The 23506-nt window shown below is 44.7% G+C and overlaps 1 protein-coding gene across 2 annotated transcripts in view; it reads left to right on the top strand.

Annotated features, from left to right (window-relative positions):
• The window catches only part of SYT2 (synaptotagmin 2), a 356952-nt gene that overhangs the window by 63879 nt on the left and 269567 nt on the right, over positions 1–23506 (top strand). For both annotated transcript variants that reach the window (XM_086920344.1, XM_086920342.1), the window contains exon 2: positions 19869–19933. The gene's annotated coding sequence lies outside the window, so the exon portion shown is untranslated. The remainder of the gene's footprint in view (positions 1–19868; positions 19934–23506) is intronic.

Raw genomic sequence — 23506 nt, 5'->3', positions numbered from 1 at the left:
AGCAGCACTCCAAGCCCTTACCTCCACCGAGCAGCACTCCCAGCCCTTCACCTCCACTGAGCTGCACTCCCAGCCCCCCACCTCCACTGAGCAACATTCTCAGACCTGAAACTCCACTGAGCAGCACTCCCAGCCCTGCACCTCCACTGAGCAGCATTCTCAGACCTGAACCTCCTCTGAGCAGCACTCCTGGCCCTGCACCTCTACTGAGCAGCACTCTCGGCCCTGCAGCACTCCCAGTCCTGCACCTCCATTGAGCATCACTCCCAGCTCTGTACCTCCAGTGAGCAGAACTCCCAGCCCCACACCTCCACTGAGCAGCACTCCCAGCCCTGCGCCTCCACTGAGCAGCACTGCCAGACCTGCCCCTCCACTGAGCAGCACTCTCAGCCATTCACCGACACTGAGCAGCACTCTTAGCACTGCACCTCCACTGAGCAGCACTCGTAACCCTGCACGTCCACTGAGCAGCACGCTCAGACGGTAAACAGTCATAATATCGATTCTAAAATATAGAATGGACATAATATCGAAGTAAAAATATAGAATGGACAAAATATCGAATGGACACAATATAGTGGTTAAAAATATCGAATTTAAGGTAAGTAATATCGATTTTCAAAATATAGAAGTCAAAATATCGAAGTATACAATATAGGCATTAAATATATCGATTTTTTTAATAATATCAATTTTTTTAAAGTGTTTTGTATGTGAAAAGTGTATATTAATTTTTGTAATGTATGTTTAATGTATTTTAAGTAATGAATTTTATGTTATTTAATTTTTGCGTAATTTAATTCTGTAGCGGGTTGTGGGTTTATAGGGGAATAGGGTGGGAAGTAATTTATTTGTAATTAATTACATATTTTTATTTATTTATTGGTATTCATTTTGAATTTATTGTTATTTTTTAATTGGTAATTAATTTTTATTAATTGCCAATTAATTTGTATTGATTGATTAATTGTTAATTATGTTAATTTTCTAAATTTATTTTCTGTAGCGGGTTGTGGGTTTATAGGGGAATAGGGTGGGAAGTAATTTAATTGTAATTAAGTAAATAATTTTTTTCATTTATTGGTATTGATTTTAAATTTATTGTTAATTAATTTTTAATTGGTAATTAATTTCTATTAATTGGCAATTAATTTTTATTAATTGGTAATTATTTTGTATTAATTAAGTATTTGATAATTATGATAATTGTATTAATGTATTTTCTGTAGTGGGATGTGGGTTTATAGGGGAATAGGGTGGGAAGTAATGTAATTTAATTAATTACATATTAAAAATACTTTTTGTGTATTGATAATTAATTTACTGTTAATTTTTAATTGGTATTAATTTTTATTATTAATTAGTTTTTGTTATTGAAAATTAATTAGTTGTTAAATCATTATGAATAGGTTATTAATTTTTAATAACTAATAGGTCGTTGTACTTCTAATTAATTATTACATAATATTAAATTGGTTATTAATTTCAATTAATGTTTTATTGGTATTGATAATGAATTTATTTTTAATAATATATTAAATCATTACTTTCCCTACTGTTAAACTTACTGGAGTGGGAATAGTAATTTTCACCCTCCCGCTATCCAACGCTTTCCCTACTGTTGCACTCTCTGGAGTGGGAATAGTATTTTTAACCCCTACGCTATCCAACACTTTCCCTACTGTTGCACTCTCTGGAGTGGGAATAGTAATTTTTACCCCTACGCTATCCAAAGCTTTCCCTACTGTTGCACTATCTGGAGTGGGAATGGTAATTTTCACACTCCCGCTATCCAACGCTTTCCCTACTGTTGCACTCTCTGGAGTGGGAATTGTATTTTTTACCCCTACGCTATCCAACGCTTTCCCTACTGTTGCACTCTCTGGAGTGGGAATAGTAATTTTTACCCCTACGCTATCCAATGCTTTCCCTACTGTTGTACTCTCTGGAGTGGAAATAGTAATTTTTACCCTTCCAATATCCAACGCTTTCCCTACTGTTGCACTCTCTGGAGTGGGAATAGTAATTCCTACCCCTACGCTATCCAACGCTTTCCCTACTGTTGCACGCTCTGGAGTTGGGATAGTAATTTTTACCCTCCCGCTATCCAACGCTTTCCCTACTGTTGCACTCTCTGGAGTGGGAATAGTAATTTTTACCCTTATGCTATCCAACGCTTTCCCTACTGTTGCACTCTCTGGAGTGGGAATAGTAATTTTTACCCCTACGCTATCCAACACTTTCCCTACTGTTGCACTCTCTGGAGTGGGAATAGTATTTTTTACCCCTACGCTATCCAACGCTTTCCCTACTGTTGGACTCAGTGGAGTGGGAATAGTATTTTTTACTCTCCCGCTATCCAACTCTTTCCCTACTGTTGCACTCTCTGGAGTGGGAATAGTCATTTTTACCCTTACGCTATCCAACGCTTTCCCTACTGTTGCACTCACTGGAGTGGGAATAGTATTTTTTACCTCAAAAAGAAAAAATGGTTTTTAGATGTCAGAAAATGGGCGCACTGCCAGTATGGAAGCACTGTAAGACAAAGTGGGAGGTGGTGCAACTGGGTGAGTGGACAACCATATAACCACTCAAAGGAGAAGTCAGCAAGCTGTGCTAATCCTACGCTAAAGAGAGAAACCTACCCTATGCACACACTCAATAAGTACAATGGCCACAATGTGGCTTAACACAAAAGTCCAATATAGTGCAGGGAAACAACAGTGATAGACAGTAATAAATGGACATGTGTTGAAAAAGGTCTTGGTTTCCGTGTTTAATGGAACAAAGCTTGAAAACAACCAGCCGACACGTGTTTCATCGCATCTCGCGAACCTTCAGGGCTCCAATGGTTGTGCTTGGACCAATAGGTCGCTCTTCCGGTGATACTTCCGACCCGGAAGGGCTCAAGACCAGCAAATTTCAATATTCAAGTAAAGTAATAAAGCTTGCAAGCGTAGTGCGCTTTTGTTGGTCACCCGGGAGAAGATGAAATGATTAAAAAATATGATATCGGTTCACTCAATATCTGAAATCTCAGGGTTTGTAGATCGAGGACTGAAAAGAGGTTGCTCTATGGCCTCGTGTTTGTTCGATGTCTGAAAGACGTCTTGTTTCTTTTAGTCGCCCGGGTCTCTGTGTTCGAAATGCGGACCACATATTTTTTAATCATTTCATCTTCTCCCGGGTGACCAACAAAAGCGCACTACGCTTGGACTTTTGTGTTAAGCCACATTGTGGCCATTGTACTTATTGAGTGTGTGCATAGGGTAGGTTTCTCTCAATAGTATTTTTTACCCCTACGCTATCCAACGCTTTCCCTACTGTTGCACTCTCTGGAGTGCGAATAGTAATTTTTACCCTTACGCTATCCAACGCTTTCCCTACTGTTGCACTCTCTGGAGTGGGAATAGTAATTTTTACCCCTACGCTATCCAACACTTTCCCTACTGTTGCACTCTCTGGAGTGGGAATAGTATTTTTTACCCCTACGCTATCCAACGCTTTCCCTACTGTTGCACTCAGTGGAGTGGGAATAGTATTTTTTACCCTCCCGCTATCCAACGCTTTCCCTACTGTTGCACTCTCTGGAGTGGGAATAGTCATTTTTACCCTTACGCTATCCAACGCTTTCCCTACTGTTGCACTCACTGGAGTGGGAATAGTATTTTTTACCCCTAAGCTATCCAACGCTTTCTCTACTGTTGCACTCTCTGGAGTGGAAATAGTAATTTTACCCCTACGCTATCCAACGCTTTCCCTACTGTTGCACTCTGGAGTGAGAATAGTATTTTTTACCTCTACGCTATCCAACGCTTTCCCTACTGTTGCACTTACTGGAGCGGTAATATTAAATGTTACCCTCCTGCTATCCTATGGTAAAATGTTGTACATTTTTTATTAATAACTTAAATTAATTATATCTTAATTTTAAGGTTATTTGAGTATTTTTAAGTATGTTTTAGTTAATTATATTTATTATTTCATTAATTTTAAATTACTTTTAAGACATTTAAAAAAATTCGATATTTTGACTGACTATATTTTTTACAGACTATATTTTGGATTCGATATATTTGTACTTACCTGTTTGTAGATAGGAATTCGATATTTTGGCATTCTATATTTTGGTGACTATTTTGGTAAGTCTATATTTTGTCATTCTATATTATGTCAGTGATCCAGCTCAGACCTGAACCTCCACTGAGCAGCTCTCCAGGCCCTCAACTCAACTGAGCAGCACTCCAAGCCCTTAACTCCACTGAGCAGCACTCCCAGCCCTTCACATCCACTGAGCAGCACCCTCAGCCCTGCACCTCCACCGAGCAGCACCCCCAGCCATGCATCTCCACTGAGCAGCACTCCCAGCCCTCATCTCCACTGAGCAACACTCCCAGCCCTTCTCCTCCACTGAGCAGCACCCTCAGCCTTGCACCTCCACTGAGCAGCACCCCAGCGATGCACCTCCACAGAGCAGCACTCCCAGCCTTCGAAACCACTGAACAGCACTCCCACCCCTGCACCTCCACTGAGCAGCACTTCTAACCCTTCACCTCCACTAAGCAGCACTGCCAGCCCTTCTCCTCCACTTAGCAGCATTCCCAGCCATGCACCTCCACTGAGCAGCACTCCCAGCACCACTCCCAGCCCTGCACCTCCACTGAGCAGCACTTGCAGCCCTTACCAACCACTGAGTAGCACTCCCAGCCCTGCACCTCCACTGAGCAGCACTTCCAGCCATTACCCGCCACTGAGCAGCACTCCCAGCCCTCAACTCCACTGAGCAGCACTCCCTGCCCTGCATCTCCACTGAACAGCACCCACAGCCATGCACCTCCACTGAGCAGAACTCCCAGCCCCCAACTCCACCGAGCAGCACTCCCAGCCCTTTACATCCACTGAGCATCACTCCCAGCCCTCAACTCCAATGAGCAGACCTCCCAGCCCTTCACCTCCACTGAGCAGCACTCCCAGCTCTGCACCTCAATTTAGCAGCACTGCCGCCCTCACTTCCACTGAGCAGTACTCCCAGCCCTTAACCTCCACTGAGCAGCACTTCTAGCCCTCACTTCCTACTGAGCAACAGTCTCAGCCCTTCACCTCCAATGAGCAGCACTTCCAACCCTCACTTCCACTGAGCAGTACTCCAAGCCCTCACCTCCACCGAGCAGCACTCCCAGCCCTGCACCTCCACTGAGAACCACTCCAAGCCCTCTCCTCCACTAAGCAGAACTCCCAGTCCTGCACCTCCACCAGCACTCTCAGGCCTCAACTCCACTGAGCAGAACTCCCAGCCCTTCACCTCCACTTATCAGCACTCTTTGCCCTCACCTCCACTGAGTAGCACTCCCAGCCATGCACCTCCACTGAGCAGCACTCCTAGCCCTCACCTCCACTGAGCAGCACTCCCAACCCTCACTCCCAATGAGCAGCACTCTCAGCCCTCATCACCACTGAGCAGCATTCCGAGCCCTGCACATCCAAAGATCAGCACTCGCAACCCTTCACCTCCACTGAGCAGCAATCCCAGCCCTTCACCTCCACTGCGGTACAAAAGGGGGTGGTGATGGACGGAGCATCTGAACCAATCAAACACTCACACCCAGTCAACAGATCTGGGTTTAATCCATCACCGTTCTTTAGCCCACTCTGCCACCCCAGTTCAGACATTGCCATATGCAAATCAGTCTGACCCTGTGCCTCATGGGAACAGTCGAGCCCGAACTGCCAAGCCATGCCTTCCCTGGACTGGAAACAAGCTTCCTAGGTCCGGTTAATGGCATTACAGCCGTCTTCAGCAAGGCTTGCTTGAATCCAGTGGCAAAGTGAGCAAGGGACTCACGTCTGAGCACACCCTGCCAAATTATGGCGAACAAAGCGGTACAAAAGGGGATGGTGATGGACAGAGCATCTGAACCAATCAAAAACTCACACCCAGTCAACAGATCTGGGTTTAATACATCACCGTTGTTTAGCCACCTCCACTGAGCATCACTCCCAGCCCTTCACCTCCACTGAGCATCACTCCCAGCCCTTCACCTCCACTGAACATCACTCTCTGACCTTCACCTCCACTGAGCGAGCAGTACTCCCAGCCCTTCACCTCCACTGAGCATCACTCCCAGCCCTTCACCTCCACTTAGCAGCACTCCCAGCCCTTCAACTCCACTGAGCATCACTCCCAGCCCTCATGTCCACTGAGCAGCACTCCCAGCCCGCACCTCTACTGAGCAGAACTCCCAGCCCTGCACCTCCACTGAGCAGCACTCACAATCCTCACCTCCACAAAGCAGCACTCACAGCTCTAACTTCAACAGAGAAGCACTCCCAGCCCCACCCACACTGAGCAGCACTCTCAGTCCTGCACCTCCACTGAGCAGCACTCCCAGCTCTGCACCTCCACTGAGCAGCACTCCCAGCCCTGCACCTCCACTGAGCAGTACTCCCAGCCCTTCACCTCCACTGAGCAGCACTCCCAGCCCTCAACTCCACTGAGCAGCACTCCCAGCCCTTCACCTCCACTGAGAAGCACTCCCAGCCCTTCGCCTCCACTGAGCAGCACCACCTTCCCAGCCCTGCACCTCCACTGAGCAGCACTCCCAGCCCTTCGGCTCCACTGAGCAGCCCTCCCAGCCCTTCACCCTGACTGAGCAGCGCTCCCAGCCCTAACCTCCACTGAACCACACTCCCAGCCCTCACCAGCACTGAGCAGCACTCCCAGCCCTCACCTCCACTGAGAAGCACTCCCAGCCCTGCACCTCCTCGGAGAAGCACTCCCAGCCCTGCACCTCCACTACGCAGAACTCCCAGCCTTTACCTACACTGAGTAGCACTCTCAGCCATACATCTCCACTGAGCAGCACTCCCAGCCCTGCATCTCCACTGAGCAGCATTCTCACCCCTGCACCTCCACTGAGCAGCACCCCCAGCCCTGCACCTCCACTGAGCAGCACTCCCAGCCCTGCACCTCCACTGAACAGCACTCCCGGCCCTGCACCTCCACTGAGCAGCACTCCTAGTCTTCAACTCCACCGAGCAGCACTCCCAGCCCACACCTCCATTGAGCAGCTCTCCCAGCCCTTTACCTGCACTGAGCAACACAACACTCGGCACCTCCACTGACCAGCACAAGCAGCCCTGCACCTCCACTGAGCAGCACTCCCAGCCCTTCACCTCCAGTGAGCAGCACATCACTCCCAACCCTTCACCTCCACTGAGCAGCACAGCACTCCCAGGCCTTCACCCCCACTGAGCAGCACTCCCACCCTCACCTCCACCGAGCCACACTCCCAGCCCTCACCTTCACTGAGCAGCACTCCCAGCCCTCACCTCCACTGAGCCGCACTCCCAGCCCTTACAGAACTCGCAGCCCTGCACCTCCACTGAGCAGCACTCCCAGCCCTTCACCTCCACTGAGCAGCACTCCCAGCCCTGCACCTCCACTGAGCACCACAGAACTCACAGCGCTGCACCTCCACTGAGCAGCACTCCCAACCCTTCACATCCACTGATCAGCACTCCCATCCCTCACCTCCACTGAGCAGCACTCCCATCCCTCACCTCCACCGAGCAGCACTCTCGGCCATGCACCTCCACTGAGCAGCACTTCCAGCCCTCACCTTCACTGAGCAGCACTTCCAGCCCTGCACCTTCACTGGGCAGCACTCTCAGCCCTTCAACGCCACTGAGCAGCAGTCCCAGCCCTCACCTCCACTGAGCCACACTCCCAGCCCTCACCTCCACTGAGCAGAACTCCCAGCCCTCACCTTCACTGAGCAGCACTCCCAGCCCTGCACCTTCACTGAGCAGCACTCTCAGCCCTTCAACACCACCGAGCAGCACTCCCAGCCCCCACCTCCACTGAGCAGCACTCACAGCCCTCACCTCCACTGAGCAGCACTCTGAGCCCTCACCTTCACTGAGCAGCACTCCCAGCCCTCACCTCCACTGAGCAGCACTCCCAGCCCTCACCTTCGCTGAGCAGCACTCCCAGCCCTCACCCCCACTGAGCAACGAGCACTCTCAGGCCTTCGTGGACACCTCGTGTTCCGGGATTGCATTGTAAACCTATGAGGTTCGTATTTTGCACCCACTAGCCCCATCACCAGTAGGGCCCAGAGAAGATCAGCTCTCCATATAAAATAATTTAGGACGTCAATAATTTGCTGTAGTTTAGCAACAAACTACTATTCATCTCTTGCAATGCATTTGACATTGCTTTGTCACCTTAATGCAATATCAGCAGGAGACCGTCAGGTAGAGCCCAGCATCTGCTCCATATTAGTGATACCATTTGCCAGAATGTATGATGATGTCACCCAATGTTTCAAAGGGAAGATTAAAAAGTCCTTGGGCATGAAAATGCCCTTGAGGGTCTCATTGTGAGACAGGAAGACGGTTTGAGAAAGAACTGCCTACTTTGAGGGGGCCATTTATGGATGATGTTCATGGTAGGATTGAAACCTATCCAGAACTATTGGAGTATATAGTTTGTAATCCAAACATTATGTTCAATCCATATGTCGTAATCAATCGTCTCATATTGACATATGTTTTTGTCCCTACTTCAATTTTTGTCAATCACAAACTTATTTAAATAACTCCCCACTTATTTTTTAGCATTTCACATTTGTTGTATATATATTCTATATCCAAATGTTATCACGTAACAAGTTCAAATTTGTGTTGCACCCTTTGTGTCCCTCATTAATCTTATCACAACCAAAACAAGAGATATCCTAGTAAGTGATCACCTGAAAAATACCAAATTTCGAATTTGTGAACATAGCCAAATGTTTTCCCATTGATTAAATTGCTGTGCATCTTGCATATAAAATAATCACAGCATTCCGTGACCCTAATCCTCGGCTATATATTGTCCGCACGATCTATTATCTGTAAGTTTATTATGCCTGTTTCAAGATAAACGTAATATCTTATAGTAGTTTCAGTTTCGTAGCAATCGTTCAAAGATATTTGCATTGATTCAGAGTCTATGCCTAAAGCACAATATTTAAAAAAAATGATTTAAATAACTGTTGCACATATTAATGTATATTATATAAAAGCGCATCTTCCTCCACTTCTCACCTTTGGGATAGCTCAGACATGGATCTGATGCTTCATTCAATCTTAGCATCATCCTGCAATTGTTGAATTAACCATTTAAATACTCCTCTTTACATGAAATGGCAGCTGCATCTTGGTGATGGCGTCTATGAGTCAACTCTATAGTTATATAAAATGGCCTCTGCATATGTTGTAAGCTATCCTACAAGTCATCAGTCTTTCTTTCTGTTTTCCATTAGTATTTTGTAAAATCTAACATCTCTTATTCTCTTGATTACCATATTAGATATAATGGGACACATAATGGCGGTATGATGTAAAGGAAAGGGCATTTAGATGAAGACTCTAAACTATGGCTATTGGATTCATGAAATATCTTTTTCTTTCACTCTGTTTATATTTTAGGAAAGGTCTTGGAGCATTCTGGCAAGATTTGCGTTATAATAAGCAAGGCTTTCTCATGAAGCACATAGTGCCCTAAATTTTGTGAATACTCTGGAGCATAAACATATTTAAAGATGGACATAGCTGTGATAAATATTGTGGAATATAAGAACTATTAAAGAAGGTCTTTATCGCTAAGTTGTGAATGTTGTTCACATTAGGTCAACATTGAATAAGACAACACAATCAGCATGCCCAACTGAGTCTTTGAAGGAATTATTGATTATGTAGAAGTTAGTATGTCCGTACACCAGCATGTGCGCATTAAAGCAGGTCCTGGTGTTTTTGTTTCAAAGCCCATGCAGACCTCAATGGTATGAACAAGGATGTCATGATGGACAGTGTAGAGAGCAGCAGACATCACCCTTGTCCGGGAAATGTAGTGCCTCGTCAATGGTTTGCACAATGGCTCGTTCAGTGCCCAGCTGATGCTAAGACCGTTGTTGTAATTGAAAACCTGTTTCAGTTGACTATTGACACAGCCTTCAAGGGTTTTGGCGAGAAAAGTGTAGATCCGACACAGGGAAATAAAAATCGAGATCACCTGGATCATCAGAGGATGCTATCAAGAGAGGGGTGACATCCAACTTTGGAAACACCTCTTGTGTGAGTGATGGACTATGGTTTGACCAAGGTGACACAAGAAGTGTACACATCTCTGGTTAGGTTTCCTGGTGATGAATGTGAAACATGAATAAAAGGTTTGGACCTGGAGGTAATGCTTAGCAGTTCCATTTGAGATACCTTTTCAGTGAGGACCCAGTTGCCTGGTGACTTTCTACATGAGACAGTATGGGTAGTGCCAGAAGGTGGTTTAATCAAGGCTTTTAAATGTTCAGGGCATGATGTCGAAGAAGCTGGCAAATTGCTCACGTTTCTTTTCTGGTTATTCTACAACAAATGTATTATTTTAAGATTTGATTTGAAAGAAGAAATTAAACAGGATGACCTTATCAGGTGAACCGGAATAACCAAAGCCATGTCCGTTAATCTAAACCTGCTCCTTTTGGCGCTCAAGGTTTCTTAACAGTATAGCTGCAGATGATGCTTCAAATATCCTGACGAACCGTCAAGTTAAACATTGGAAGATGAACGTTCGTGGTAATCCCCAATCCAGGCTCCAACCAGGTGAAGTTCCCCCGAACCCAAGAAAAGAAACCCTCTCACATGTGCCCAGACCATGTATTTTCAGTGGAAGGTGCCATGCATTTCTCCACTCTTTATATTTACTAAATAATTTATCTGACCAGTTCTTCTTCACTTTAAAATGTGCATATGCAGTGCACTAAAGCAGAGCCATCAGAGTGCTGTACAGGGATGAGAAGCAGCACTTCAACTCATTTAACATGTGAAAAGTAATAGTTTTAAAGCAATCCCGATTATGTCCAGAAATAAATACTCTAAAGACGCCCACCATCCTCCCACGTCTATTGCGGCTTCTGGTAGCCAGGGTACACAGAGGCCAAAAGAGAGAACGCTTTGAATCTCACTCCTTGCTCCCCTCTATCGCTGCTGCCTTGCGTTGTCCCAGGACTGACTCCAAACACTTTTTAAATCCTGCTTCCTGAGGAATATAGTTCTTGTCCCAGGGTCTCATTGCGTGCATCCCACTAACCCCATCTTTTCAGGCCAGACAGCCCCTATCCCTGGGACACACTGCCTACAACTCTTTAACCCTATCCTGGGTGTGATTCTGTCCTCTATTCAGGGGTGGCTCCTCTGCTAAGGTGGAGGAGCGTCGCCCCACTGTTTTAAAGCACTGCAAAGTAAAAATGAAATGATAATAACGTCCATAAGTATAATTTTATTTTTACTATTACAGTTGCACTGCAGAGCAGCCTTGTTGATAGGGCGGGCGGACAGGCCTCTGAAGGAAGGTGGATACCTGACTATGGTTACCCCAGATTTTTTGCGTAGTGTTTAGCTGGTTTTCGACTTAGTTGGCCTGGGATCCTGCTAATCAGGGCCCCAGGCTATCTGCTCTCACTGTAAAATGGACTCCATGTAATTTAGGTACATCTCCAATTGGATATTGGGTCACCTTATGAGCCCCTGTATAGTGTTCCTTAGGTACCCAGGGCATAGGTGCATCCAAGGCCTACCAGGGGCTGCAGCATGTATTATGCCACCCCTGGCTGGCCATCCAAATTGACACAACTGGCTGATCACTCAGTTGGAGCAAGGTGGTGTACTTACCCTTTGCTTTAGATATAGTATACCTATATCTAACCTTATATATAGACACATATACACCTATAAGTCCCTCCTATGGCAGGCCTTAACAATCCTGGAGGTAGAGTGCTTGGTTTTATGTGAGATGAGGCTCTAGCATGAGCTGAGCCTGTCTGCAGCTTTTGGAACCATGTCCTTATAGCTGTTCTATGATATAGCCATACCATATACTCTTAAGTGCATTATCATCCTCGCGGTTGAATGCTAACGTTGGTTTGGCTTTATCAAAACATGTCGTGTAAGGTGTCATACACTTTGGAATACTACCCCCTTGCCAGTTCTGGCAACGGGGGTAGCATTCCACCCATTTAGAGGGAGAAGACATGTTGTTCCTAGTAAACCAGGTTAAAGATAACCAGAGCCTCAGCATCGGAAAATGGATGCTGCTGCCACAGACACAAGTCTGACCTCCTGCTGCTGGGAGTCCTTCCAGCGAGGGAGGCTTGGACAATAGGTTTCCTGTCTTGGGAGGTGCTAGCACCACCCCAGACAGGCCATAGTGTATTGGGGCAGGGAGGGCTGAATGAAATGAGACACTGCCTGGGGCACACAAGGTGTCCCATGCATAGTCCGGTTGAAACCAGTTGCTGGGGCACTCCAGCCCCAGCTCTGGCATGAAACTGGACAAAGGGAAAGGGGTGTAATCACCCCCTTCCCTGGTCCCACCCATAGGAGGGACCTATCAGGTAATCCAGCCCCTCAGATTGGTATATAGGTAGGAGCTGAGTCAAGAGACTTTAGATTTATCCTGAACTGAAACTTGAAACGAAACTCTGGACCTTCGACATTCTACTGAACATAGAAGGCTGAAGAATCTCCCTTGTGGTCAAGGAGTGACCACCCTGTGCAAACAGGCACCATCCAGCGATCTGCGGTTTGCTTTGTCAATGCTCCCGCTGGAGCCCGATCACAGAGCCTGACAAGAACCAGACTTCCAGACTTCCTTGAGCCCGATCCACAGCCACAGCAAAGCTGAGACCCGTGGAGGCGACGAGAGACGTGGGACAGGCCATCTTGAAAAACCTGCACCTTGCTACTTGTGCCGCTCCCGAGGCACCCTCAAAGCTGTGCATTAAGGATTGAGAAGCCCCAGCCCGAGCACCTTCTACACTGACGCAGAGCCCTCCACACTCCACGAGTGCCGTGTGGGGCCTGCTAGTGTTTTTGTGCTTGACACATCTGTCCGGTCACTTGCCTGTTGGCTCGTGGCCTCTGTGATGACGAATCTACAAATCTACACCACAGGCCTGGTTGCTCCTGGCTGGCCCTTGCTTCCCTGAAAAGGAGAAGCCCTGTAGACCTTGCTGGTCTGCACCAGAAGCCATCTTCAATTCCCGTGTGGATTGCCTTTGCCAAGGCTTGTTGACTCCAATCCGGAAGCCGACACTGCCAACAATGAGATCCTTTGTGGGACAGTCCGTGCCCAGCTCCTGGTCTTCATCGACACCTCCTGGTCTATGTGGCTGCAGAGACAAGCTTCACGACATCACCTGATTGCTTCACAACATCGCCTGGTTCCTTCCTGGTTCCTTCCTGGTCACTGGCTAGTGACCCAGACTCTGTCCCCTCTGCTTTCAGTTACTCTTCATCCTTGATCCACCCTTGGATCCACCGGACACTTCTCTCCTGGTTGCCTGCAGCATCTTTCTCCAAGGCTCCATAGGATTCAGCAACGAAACCCGACACACTTTCACACCTATGCACCTGCTTCCTGTGGGTGAGGTAACGCGAGTGCTCCGGTGCTCCTGTGGGTACTAACTATCCTAGTGTCCTAGTTTTCAGTAGCTTTCTCCTAATCTATCCGAAAGTGTCCTGAAAGAACTAGCTTCCATTTCTTTTGTTCCTATTATAACTCTATGGTAACTCGCGTGTGTGTTAAGACACTGCACACGCCTCCCGTGGGACTCCTGCTTCTTATCCTTTGGTAGTACAGCATAGCCCCAGCGATTCCCTAGGCCCTAGGCCTATTCCTTGTTCGTGACGTGGTTCTTATACCACTATTTTAGTATATGGTTTTACGTGCCCCTAGGCCTCCACTGTATATTGTGCAACTTATTGTATGATAATTGAGTATCTTGTTATGTGCTTGTGCCTCTGACCTCATAAAGAGTTCAGAGGGGTTGTGTTAGTAATAAATACATATATATTTTATACATAACCTGTGTGGCGTCCTTTCATTTGGTATTAAAGGGGTTACATATGGTAAAACAGCTGGTTTCTCATGCCCTCTTGAGTTTAGCCTAAGACTGCTCTGTCCATGCTACTACTAGGATAGCTGGTCTATAAGATTGACTTTACAATCATCACCATAAGTGTTGTTTGGACTGATACAGGGTGCCCACTAGAACAGTGGACATCACACATCAGGCCAACTTCTCACAGCCTCCCCTAACGTCGAGGCCTGAGGAGGAACGGTGGCCTCACCTTAAGTGTGCATGACATTTTGGCCGGCCGTCTCGGGCCAGCCAAGCCAACATGCGCACTATGCATGTTCTCCACAGACTGCATTATACAGCCTTAGTGGGGAACTTGCTCAGCCTCCAAGCCCCTGTCTGAGCGCTGAACCACGGCACTCACTCCAATCACAACGATGCTTAAGACATGGGTGATTGGGTTGTGAGAGTAAAAGGGGAAACATCGTTAACAACGCGGTAACTACACCGCAATGCTGTTACAACGCAGTTGTTACAACGACTGCGATGTAACCACGCTATGCCATTACAACGCAAGTCTTTACATCGACTTGCACTAGATGGCGTGCTATCATTACAAATAGTGTAGTTTACTATCCCAACACCTTCCCTACTTTTAAGTGGACTGGAGTTGGAATAGTAAATTACACTTTTTTAATGTTAGCACGCCATCTAGTGCAAGTCGATGTAAAGACTTGCCTTGTGATGGCATCGCGTGGTAACATCGCAGTTGTTGTAACGACTGCGATGTAACGGCACGAGTTGTAGTAGCTAGCGTTGTTCCGTCATACATCAGAGTAAAAGTGGGCTGTTTTAATTTTCTGGCTAATTACTTGTTATTTTCATTCTGCATTGCCAGATACTGTGCTGAAAATCTATTTTTTCCTGCATTATTTAGTACTACGTGGGACAACCTGAGCAATGCACTGGATTTTCTCGTGTCTTTTTTTTTAGTTCGATCACTTTTTTAGTTAATTTCTATTTTTCTCAAACAGCAGCATCATGTTCTGATTTGTTTGCACTGGCTACATCGTAATTTTAGTAAACTACAAAGCTCTGGGACATGTTTCCAATTTTAGAAACTTTAGCAAAAGAAAGAACCTGAAAGATAAGCAGCAGTTGGTGTTACAGGGTCTAGTGACAGCATGTGGGTTGGGGCTCGAGGACCCGAATATGTGAAGAGCAAGGATGTCTTTCTATCCAAAAGGCTCCTGCTAGGGACATTTGCACCGAAAATCTGGAAGGATTGTGGCCTGTCCCTAAAACCTGAAGTTGCACGATTTGTTTACACACACTCTAAAGATAGCGAGCCACAGTGCATTCCTGTTTTTATGCGAGCATGGTCCAGGGATCAGTGAGCACGTCCCAGTGCCACAGTTTTGCCCTTCGTTGGCATGGATCGAACCATGCTAAGAGGGCAGGCGTGGGAGTGTTCCTTCATTGCACGCATAAAGAGGGGTCTATGTGCCGATTTAATCTGAAAATACATAAAGGTATTTTAGATCGATGTTTTATATCACCCAATAAATGTCTTTCTAAGTAACGGCTGGGATTGAATTTTCACACAGCTACCTCCTTTTTTCAGAATGTTTCTTCAATCAGTGTGTATCTTTTTTATGTTATGATACGCTTTTGCAGTAGCTAACCTCTGGCTTCATTAAAACAATTATTTTACATTTTTCTGTGAAACTAATGCAATTTCTGCACATAAGAAAACCAACTAGTTTACATATTTTAATCGATCAAGTCCATTTCGTAGTGGTTTCACCAAAGGTCAGCATACAGCGTTTCAAGACTTGAGGTGGGTGGACAGTGAGATGCCTGGTAAAATGCCAACTGCCTCTCTAAAGCAGGAAGGCAGCCTTAGAGCACGGTCTGCTCCAAGCAGAAAGCAACATTTGAAGTAAGTAAATGCCTCCATGAAAGTACCAGGCATTGCCACAGGTACAAACCCTAGTGACACCAACGAGGGAAGTGAGTTAGGGGTTGTTTATGGACTACCCCTGTAGTCAGCAGTAACCCCCAGTCGGAAGGATTCCACCGTGTGGAGTAGCTAGGCCAGGGTGTCCACCACATGAAAGGTGGACATCTGCCGTTTAGTTCTTGCTGTTGTATTTGTTATGCCTGCAGTGCTGGTTGCTTCCTGGAGCATACATGATATAGAAAGCCATGAAAGAGATCAGATTTATGTTAGCCTCAATTAGAGAGATGCTCTCTAGTCATGACCCAACGATAGGTGGCGCCACCCACAGATTGAGGAAAGCTTGGCATGCCAGGTGAACCTCAAAAGATTTAATTGTGACGGTGAGTGGGTGTGTACATAATGTCCAGTTTTAGCATTCAAACAAATGTGTTTCCCTAACTTCTTTCTTGTGCAGGGCTTCTGTGTGTTTCCACTGCAACCAGAGGCCCACCATTAACATAACAACCCCCTATTGACAGCGGGACACCTGCACTCACGCCAGTCATCAGATAAGTGTACAAGAAAGCCTTTTACATAGCGTTGGGTCCAACATCTGGCAAGAAAGAAGGTAATGAAGATACTGATGTAAAGAGAGGCTCAGGCAATCCTTTCTGTACTGTAAAGGGTGAGGAGAATCGAAGCCTTTGCTTCCTTTGGGGGAGGACAAGGTGAGACCTTTGGGTAATCCCAAAGGTGTCCAGACTGTATCTTGTCTCTAGCTACATAGAAAACTCACACCACATCTACCCACGTCTCCTTCCTAAGGATGGATTCTAGGAAGGGTTGGCTGATATTCGTACTGAACTGGTATGTGTTTTGCCTCAATGATTCAACTCAATGGAAGTTGCTTTCTCTGCCTGGTAGAAATGTCGTGGTCCTTCCCTTGTGGTCTCCCTTGTGAGAGGACTGCACCTGGTGTTTCCTTACAGGAAAAGTCAGTTTCCTGCCCCTGGCTTGCACTGTAGACGTTGAAACTCACGTGGCCCTTATTCTTATCCTTTCACCCATCTGTAAATCTATGACAATGCCTCACTTTGTATGCACTTGTCAATTCATTCCTAAATATTGTGGAAACAGCAATATGCATCCAAACTCTGCCCTCGGGGACATAAACTATGGGCAACTTTCCTTTTCACTCTAAGATTTCTCAGTTTTGTCCCAACGTCCCTGTGTGCCTTGTCTCTGGTGCTGTCTTCCGCGCTCAGTGCCTTTTGGATGGTGCAACAAAGACCCTGCCGAACTGGCTTCCCTGAGAGATGGTCCCTTAATGGGTATCTCCAGGGTGAGACCAGGCATCCCCGGTGGTCTGGTGGGGCCGTTAGTGAAGATGAGGCAAGCTAATGCCCAGAGTTGCCGAGTGGAGGCCCGAGACCCCGCACCACTTACAACAGTGACTGTGGGCCCTTTAGAGGAGGTGGAGCATTCCATTAGGAAACACCCTGCTGTCACTGACAGAGCTCAAGAAAGCGAATTATTTTCTCACGTAGCACTGTCTGCAATCGTGTTCTGCACAACTTTATTAAGAATAACACAAAGCATGTATTGGATCTTCAAAGCTGCCATTCACATGTACAGTGCATGTTTGTGAAGGTGGGCAGTGAGGGCATGGGTCGCTTACCTAGGTGAAAGGTTTCCCTGCTTAAAGCTACATTTTAACACCTACGGAAAGCTCTAGGTAATACGCTCAAGCAATACAAGATGGCACCAGGCATCTGATACTGATACAGTCATATAATGCCGATTCAGGGTGGAGCATTACATGGGTACATATCTCTTTACATAGGAAGAGTCAACTGAACCAGTGTATGGGTGAAGCTCATCCTAGCACGAGGGGAATATAAGGCTGAACCTGGGAATCTGAGGCTGATCATTGATGCATTGGTTGGTATTGGGGTTCCTGAGAATTCAACAAAGTAATTATCTATTTACGACTATGCATGGACATGTGATTCAGACCATTACATGTGAAGCGTTTCATGAAATATAATGGAGGTACATTGACACACAAGGTATCACATGGAACTGTAAGCATGGGCATGCGCGGCTGCACCTGGACACATGATACTGCCTCTTTCATGTATTGGTTTGTACATTGAAATATGTGACAGTGAATGGCCATATAAGCAGTTACTGAGTGTATGGACCTATACTTTCATGCACACATCTGTAGATGAGCAATTTAAGAGGCTTCTGTCATATGACCGTAGTACATAGGCTGGGCTTCACTAAACCTGTTTACACCAAAGTATCTGGTGGTCTAACCTGGACATATGTTGAGGGGCTGGGATTAGAAGCCTCTGATGGCGCAAAATGATTAGTGCATTGACATTGGAAGAAGCATCTCTCCATTAGCGTTAGTAATAGATTAAATTGCACCATGAGAGCGATGCATTAGTATTTGGACTCAAATTATGGTATTTTCTTGAAGTGTAAATTGACATCTGGCGACAACGTGTATTTATGAAAAATTAAAAATCAGAAGCTAGTATTTCATGACAACATCAGTGTAATTTCAGAAAACAACAAGTTAGTCTTTGGCAACAAAATCATTTTTTTTTACTAAATATGAAAGGTTATTTTTTGGAAACAAATTAGATTATATTAGAATAAATGCCTAGCAGATATTTGGAAACAGAAACGTATTTTAAGAAACTAAAAACCTACTTTAAGTTGAAAAAAGTTTAAGTACTAGAATACTGAAAATGAAAAGCTGTTATTTGGGACAAATCGACTGTATTTCCTGAAGATGGAAATGATACGTATGTATATTGTTGGATATTATCTATATGTTACCAAACATTTCCAACTAGTATTTGAGTCATAAGTGATGCTGATTTGGGGGTAGGTGGGCCTTCATTTGCTTGGTGCCAGAAGGTACAGTGTAAAAGCTGGAATACTTTCTCCTGACTCATATGTATTCATTGCCTGCAATACAGTAATAGGTTTTCGAAGTTATTAGCACTTTCTTGACTTAGAATGGAAAAGAACTTCTCCGCAAACACATGGCCTATTCGGTAATATTCGTTTGACTTAGTGAATACCTTGTCTGTCTGAACTTGTAAGAATTCTGAACCTACAGCAGGAGATGCTTAATCTAAACCTCTATAATCTCAACTGAGGGCAAACAGTGTTATCTAAAGTCTGCAATGTAAGATCTGTGCAAAAGCTCATATCCCCATCCAGTCCCTTTCAAGGACATTCTTTCCACTTGAAAAATTACTCACTCAGCAGAACTTGAAATATTGTGATATTTCATAAACATCCCATCAGAATGGCCAATACAACCCATCATTTTCTAAGTAAATTAATTTGGGAAATTGTGCTATACAATACGCAACATAACTCGATTTCTTAGCTTTTTTTTTTTTTACTAGCTCACTAAAACCATTAGGGTGGGGAGATTTGGCATGTGCACTTTCCTTGCTTGTTCAGTGTAATATGATGGCTTAAATCATATTCTTCACCAAATTTAACGTTCAGAGACTGCCACACCCCACCTCCTCCTTGGCAAGAGTGACGCGCAAACTCGCCATCTTAGGTTGTCATGTGACACTCATACTCTCTTAGGGTGAGCCCAAAATAGGCAAATCGGGCACACATTGAAGTAGTATATGCCTGCACTCTAAACAATGGCACACTTTGCATAATGAGGCCTTCGGGGTACGCCCAAAGTCAAAGACGAGTATCTTGTGTCAAAGTCCCAAAGTCCCAATAGCTCAGATATAGGAAATTCTACCCCTCACGGTTGTGTAAGTAGCTTGACTCTTGGACTTGCAGTGGGTTTTATTAGTTCTTTTAGTGTGCATAATACGGGAGCAACACTCATGTCCAATCAAAGTAGTTGCATTTATCCCCTTTTCCAGTTGTTTTAATTACATCTGTTTTACTTTTCATGGCACATTGACTGTGATTGAATCTGGGGTGGTGTTGCTCATTAATTGATATGCTTTCTTTTATTGTGTTTTCAGGATTGAACCTGCTGAACCTTTGGGGTTCTTCAGTTGCACCAATTGCTGTTAAGTCCTCTCCTTTGGTAAGTTTTTACATTGGCAGTTTTTGCACCCTAGCACATTTGCACTTCTTAACTTCATATATTTCGCCTCACTTTAAAGGCAATTTTACTCTTTTTAAAAGCCAACAAATATCCATCTAACTACATTTATGTTTTTAAATTATATTTCATTGAGAATAAACCTCTTTTATATTCCATTTTTACGTATAAAGATCTTCCAATTTGTGTGTGACAAACTAAAATAAAGATTATTCAAACTAGAGCCCTGGTTAAGCTCTCAATTAAAATAAGAACCACCTTACTGTTCCTTATGTTATGATTTGCTAAATTACTTATTGTAGTTTGTCAAGCATTGGAACTCAAAGTTAGGTCCAGTAAATCGATGGTTAACACCGGTAGGCAGTAATAATTCTGCATTCAAACTATGAATGCTGGCGAACAATGAAGTAAAAGGCGTGGAACAGCACACTCCTTCTATTTGTATGTTATACCACGCTGATTTCCTCTCTGTCACTGTCAGACTTTTGTTTGTAGTGATTTCGTGAAGTAATGCAGCATAACACAATTACTAAGATCTAGCAGGAAGGTTGAATGAAACGTGATTACCACACTTTCCTACAACACTCTGTTTGAAATTGTGATACGTTTATGATAATTACACAACTCTGCAATCTCTCCATGTCCAATATGATTATTAGTAACTGATTTTAAAATATAAAATTCTTGTTTTTGTCACCAGCTGTATTAGACTGCTTTGCTCGTTAATCACCTATCAATTTAAAATACTAAGACAACCATAGTTTATCAAAACTTCAAAAAGATGGTAATCAAACAAAATAATAAATTGTATGTTTTACGATTATGCAAAAGAGATTTGCTGTCTATAGTGAATACACTAATCCTTTTAAATGTAAAAGTCTTTGGCATACCTCCACACTGGTGAATGTTAGGCAACTCTCCTTTAGCACTTTATCCAATAAACAGGGCAGCAGAGACTGGTGGAGGTGCTCGAGGTAGTCAGACATTCCCACAGTGTGTATGGAAACTCAGACTGGATCTCTGACAGACTGATGCTTGATGCACAGATGATACTGTCAACAATGAGGCTGTGGGAGCAAAACTGACCTGCAGCAGTCTTCTCTGACAGAGCGAGGCTTTGCAACCTTAAGAGCCACCTCCAACTCATGATAGTAAGTTAGTAACAATGCGGAAATACAAATATTCCATTTTGTGCCTAGTCTGTTTGTAAGATATTGCCTCTTGCATTTTCTGTTTGTCAACAATTTCGAATTGGTTGCATGTGAGCAACTGTGTTTCCAGGTCACAACTATATTGGCTGCAGGTCAGGTGGTTGTATACGTTTACAGCGATGTCTTTTTGACAATATGAACTTTTAAGTAGAGGAATTGTGATTTGTTTTTGTTCACATTAGTTTTATTGTGCCTAATATAACCGATCCATTCACTGAAGTTAAGAATTACATGTTTATTTATATTTCTATGAGATGATATAATTATTATTTACTTAATATGCACCTATATAAAACAATACGACATTTAGTGCACCAACAAACTATAGCATCAATTCCTCAGTTTTATTCTCGTTCTAAATTCATGGTGGCCACTGATTAAATCTGCCTATATTTTAACATCCAATGTATAAGAAAATTAAGCTAAATACAACAGCTCAGGAACAGTAGCACTGCTCCTATGCTCTGGGCAGGCATTTCGGCCCCAAATCTCTCCAAATTACATTAAGGGACCTAATCACATAATTTTTGGCAATTTCAGATCACAAGAGTAACCCGAAATTACTCTGATTCAAATACAATTTCAACCAGGCTTAGGGGTTGATTATGCGTCGCAGGGGCGTGGCTGTGGTGGTCTTCCGACCGCCTTATTGTGACTCGGGAGGTCGGACCACCCTGGTACCTCCGCAACTGCTAGAGATCCGTGGTTGTGATGCTGTGATCTTGAGGCCAATATGCTATGCGGGACCGCTGTGTGATCCCGCCAAGCATATTACATGAATTTCCTCCTCCATGAAAACCAATGGCAGAGAGGAAACAAAGGGGTCCTACAGGGCCCCCTGTTGCCTCAAGGTCTGGAGATGCATGCAGGGAGGCACATGGTCTCCTGTGTGCTTTCACCCATTCCATGCCATGTAGATGATGACTGATGTTCCCATTGCGGTGCATATTCCATAGGCACCAACTTGGGTCCGCGAAAGAACCGCCTGCCAGACTTGAGAAAACTTGAAATCTGTTGGGTGGATCGCACACTGTTTTGGCGATAATCAGGACGTTAGTATTGTTCATAGAGTATCATTGCTGTACTGTTTTAATGTGACTGACACATTGAGAGGTAACCTGTAAACCAGGGGTCTCCAACGAGTAGCTCGGGAGCAACTGGTAGCTCGCCAAAACTTTCCAAGTAGCTCTCAGAGGAGAAGACAAGCCCAGTTTCAAATTCAGAGAGTAGGTGCCTATTAAAGAAGACAGCACTGCTAATCTCAAGACCCTTATGGTGACAGCCAACCAAACCTAGGGTAGCAACTCATACTCATACAAGTGGCAGGCCTATAGGGCCTGCCACTTGACAGTCTGTATCCAATCTCAATATAACTAAGCCACAACCAGATTGACCATGTAAAAGTCCCTGCTTTATCAGTCACAACAGGTGTGTGAACATCGGACCATAAAAGAAGTATGGCAGTAGTAGCCTTAACAGTAATCAGTGCTGACTCACCAAAGTGTGGGACTGCAGGAGTCAGAATGAGAATGTGTCAGTTGGGTGCATGATCAGCACAAGACCTGAGGAGAAGAGGGCATGATCCAGACCAGAGAAAGTCAAGAGACTCATCAGCATTTGTGAGCTTTCATAATAAACACTATTGCTTCCTGAAAGCTACGCCTGGTGTCAAGGTCCACCAAATTTGTATGCTAGCCCCTATCCTAAGGGTGTTATCTTGACATAATTGGGCAGGTTCCTAACATGATAGTGGTCATCCTTCACTGTTTTGGGTATTTTTGGTCTACTTGTTGTACACTGGCAGACATCATTTACATACTAGGTGCATGACTGGCCTACATTTACCTATTCCTGGCATGATAATGGTCATGATTGATATATGGTCTCTGGGTTTTCTTCTGGAAAGCTGAGTTTCTTTGCCCGCAGTGTAAAGTGGTATTTGATACAAAAATGTGCATAAGCAGAAACTGATTAATGATATTTCAAGCTGAGCTGGGGAGACCTACTGCTGTACTTATATTCACTGTGCAGTAGGGCATGTCAAGATTTGATTGTTACTTCATAAGTCAGGTGGAGGCATCTTATATTGATAAACTTTTTTCTGGCATTTCTGCTGGTAACCGCACCTGGAATACTACTGATAATCCTGCTTAGGATGGTCATAGTGTACTAAAGTCACTATTTTAAAGGTATCAAATTTGCTGGCAGCTCAGGAAGACTTTCCTTGAGCAGAAGTAGCTCTCACTACAGAAAAGGTTGGACACCTCTGCTGTAAACCATCTTGGATTGGTACAGCAATTAATGACTATACATAACACCATTCCAAGATGACTGCTTGCCGCTT

This window comes from Lissotriton vulgaris, chromosome 5 (assembly GCF_964263255.1).
Source record: "Lissotriton vulgaris chromosome 5, aLisVul1.2, whole genome shotgun sequence".
Lineage (NCBI taxonomy): Eukaryota > Metazoa > Chordata > Amphibia > Caudata > Salamandridae > Lissotriton > Lissotriton vulgaris.
The sequence above is the reverse complement of the archived record's forward strand: the minus strand, read 5'-3'. Positions and strand labels throughout refer to the sequence as shown.